Genomic DNA, 3,548 nt, shown 5'->3' with positions numbered 1-3,548 from the left:
CACACATCGTTGATATTCATAAGGGATGTCCTAAAATTTATCTGTTAAGTATGTATGTGTATCTGTATATCCCAAAGTAGAAAGTGTGTTTAAAATATAGTACAACAACAATCTGAATTCAAGTAAGCACACGTATGCAAAATAAATAAAAGTTCAGAAGTTTTTAACCAACGTAAGGCAAATTGACAATTTTTCTAAATTTTACTTATTGTTGTTGTTATGGGGGCCTCTTGAGCCTAGATGAGCTATCCTTCGAAGCTCCGAAAATATATCCCCTTAGCAGTTTACTGAGTTGATTTTAAGGGGCAAGCAGAAAATTTAAGCGCCCACAGTATTTCAAAGAAAATTTCAAGAGTCTCCAAAAAGTATGCAAGGCCGTATTGAAATGGAATAAAAAAAATGTGTGTGAGATAATTACGAAATTCGATTTGCTATAAATAGATAGTAATATCGTTCAAATATGCGTCGTGGCTGCTCACAGTGGTACATATATAAGTAGTTAGCTTTTCAGTAAATTTGTCAGAATTTGAGCCTGCCTTGGCCTGGCTGGCTTGCTAGTTGACTTCGAGGATATCAGGCGGGGGCTCAACTTCACTTCAAAAAAAAAATTCGACAGGAAAACAATTTAACGGTGTGAAGATATTGTTGACCAATTCGCGACACCTCTATCCAACAGGCCTAGCCTGCCATCCGTTGTGAGGCACATAGCGCGGTCCTGCTGCAAGCACATTCCGCCCACGTCTATATAGCAAACTTTTGCTTACAATTAGTCGGTTGTCATTTTCCTTAAGCGCTCGTTATTGACGGCGATGATATCACCCACGTAGTTTTCGAAAAAGTGGAACCCATGGCGCGACCCGTTCAAAATATGCGGAAAACCGTAGTTTTTTTTTTTTTTTTAATCCATTCATATCTGGTGTTATGTTTAATGTGAATCCTGAATAAAAAACGTGAAGAAGTCTACATTTTAATAATTAACGAATCTGCTTTAAAAGAACCAATCAAAAATGCGTTCTGAAATATGGCCGCCAAAAGCCCTTCTGGAAGCCCTTCAATAAGCAGTGAAAGCAGGAGCACTTTGATTTGAGTCACTCCATACAAAAAAGAAATGAGAATAAATAAAGGCCTCTTGACTCTCAGAATGGCCATTTGCAAGGGCCTTTAGCTCCCGACACTATCCACTGGGACTTTTTGTGGTATCAGTATGCTGCCTCATGCCATTCGCCATCAATTAGATCTACAAAGATTTTTCCTGAGGCTAACACTCATGCAGGGCATAAAGAGATCCATCATAGTGGGTAAATGGTTTGTTAGAGTGGTTTGGCAAACTCGCGACGAGCAATTAAGAAATTTTACCATTTCCATACTGAAAGAGGCGGTTGAATGCTGAAATATTCGGCAGGAATAGCTGACTACTTGTCTTTAGTATCACTTTTTCAAGGGCCTTGTCCAAGTTGTTGCAGCTATGGCTAAACCTTTTGAAACATATGCTAATGATGGTTTCACACTATCGTTTTGATTATCGATAGTTTAAAGAAAATGCACAAGAGTCAATAGAACTACATACAAATAAAAGAAAAATAACATACCCCTCGTCAGAATAATATAAGTCAATACAATTTATATAAATAAAGAAAAACGGCATACTAGGGCTATTTACTTGGTTTTCCCAAACCGATATCCACTGGCCTTTTTGAAATCTTGATCGATTACCGAATAAACCGAATTTTTACCCACTTTCTTTATACATATATGAAAATCTAAAAATTCTAAAGATTTATTTTATTGCAAACCAAAGGAAACTCTTTTACATATATATATTTTTTTTTTTTTTTTTGTCTAAATTAGTGAATCGACTACACGTTTTTTTCATTCTCATCTAACGGCAGGCTCAGGAAAGACCACATCCGAGGGAAGTAAGATGAGCTAATGTGAGTGGACATAAAAATAAAAAGATGGTTAGTGCCGTCGGAGCATATTTTATTTAAACTATTAAACTAGACTGAGCAATTTAACCTGTTTACAATATCCGGAATTGGGTTGTGTCAAGGTTTCGCAAGTCTCACGAAGCAATTCAAGCTCTTCGCCAGCGATAGGTGGCATGATTGGTTTTCGCTGAATGGCCTCTTTATGAGAGACTATTTTTAATTTAAAAATTTATTTAATTTACTTAAATTATTATTTAAATTTATTTAGTTTCAAAATGTATGTACTCGGTGTGGTTCAACGAATTGTGTATTGTCGGTCGTACATGCTCGAGTTTTTCGAGAAGGGAAAGGTTAAGATCGTGTAAGTTTGAATTTTTCTATCATTTTTTCTTTGTTGTTTTACTTGTATTCCAAAATACGTTTCTACTTCAAACTTATTTCACCTTACTGATTTTTAAAATAAAGTAAAACCTATGCTTAGCAAACCTATTGTAATTTTGGTAATGATTTGATTGAACACGTAAAATAAGTTCGCTTTATACGGATTTTCTTTCGTTTTAAAATGGTGAACAGGTTTTCATCAAGCTGCCATTTTTCGAACAACTCGGTAACCGGGTTTGGAAAAAAGGCGAATAACCGCATACTGAATAGAAGACTTTGTTGAATACCTGCATTTATGAACTTCTTAAAATTTTTGAACAAGGCTGATTAGGGCAATAATTGAGTGGAGGTCGTTTTGCAAACAGCTCGAATAACTAACTGCTTGAATGCTCGCCGGCATGTTGCTCGTACCCACGGCAAAGTAGTTTACTCCTTGTCTGCCAAAATCCACCTTGACGGGATTGGTGTTAAGAACGGCAGAGTATCTTAATTTTGTGGACCTTAACTAACTACTTGGTACTGGGCTCTCTTTTGACCTGCTCTAGCTTAAAGTTTTATGGATATACTATGAAGAGCTCAAACTAGTATGTTTAAAAATAATTAAAAATATATATAGTATACATGTTTACGTAAATGTTGTGCTGTACTGGTATTATTTCAATAATTAAGTTCGTAAGTATAAACATTATTTCTATTTTATTGTAAAACATAAAGCTTTACGCATACATATAAATATGTACATAACTATTAAGTTGCGAAGTTTTGCTCCTACTCAAGTTGGTCTGTTTGTATTTATATGTCTATATATGTATAGTTGTTACATATATATATTTAATATTTTTTTTTTATTATTATAGATTTTTATTTTACACTGGTGTTTGACTAAGCACAGTAAGTATGTGCGTTCGTGGAATTTTTGATGTATGTATGCATGTATGAAATACTGAGTAGTGTTGGGGGAATGTTATCTATAGCTTTAGAGATGTCTGCCACCGCAGCACTAGGCAGACAGCGTTGAGTCTTCATTCATCGATTGTGAATATCCCCTGGCGCTGGTGGCAATCCAAAGCTGTAATGGATGCTCCAAACTTGCTATTGAAATACATATTTATATGGCTGTTGTTTTTGTAACGTATGTATGCAACTGTGTTGCAGAGTCGTCTTATGTAGCACTTTGTAGTGAACACACACTACAATTTTAAAAATTGTTTATTATTTTTTTTTTTTTTTTTTTTTTTT

This window comes from Rhagoletis zephyria, unplaced genomic scaffold (genome assembly GCF_001687245.7).
Source record: "Rhagoletis zephyria isolate East Lansing unplaced genomic scaffold, Rhagoletis_zephyria_1.1 Rzeph_scaffold_15251, whole genome shotgun sequence".
NCBI lineage: Eukaryota > Metazoa > Arthropoda > Insecta > Diptera > Tephritidae > Rhagoletis > Rhagoletis zephyria.
The sequence above is the reverse complement of the archived record's forward strand: the minus strand, read 5'-3'. Positions refer to the sequence as shown.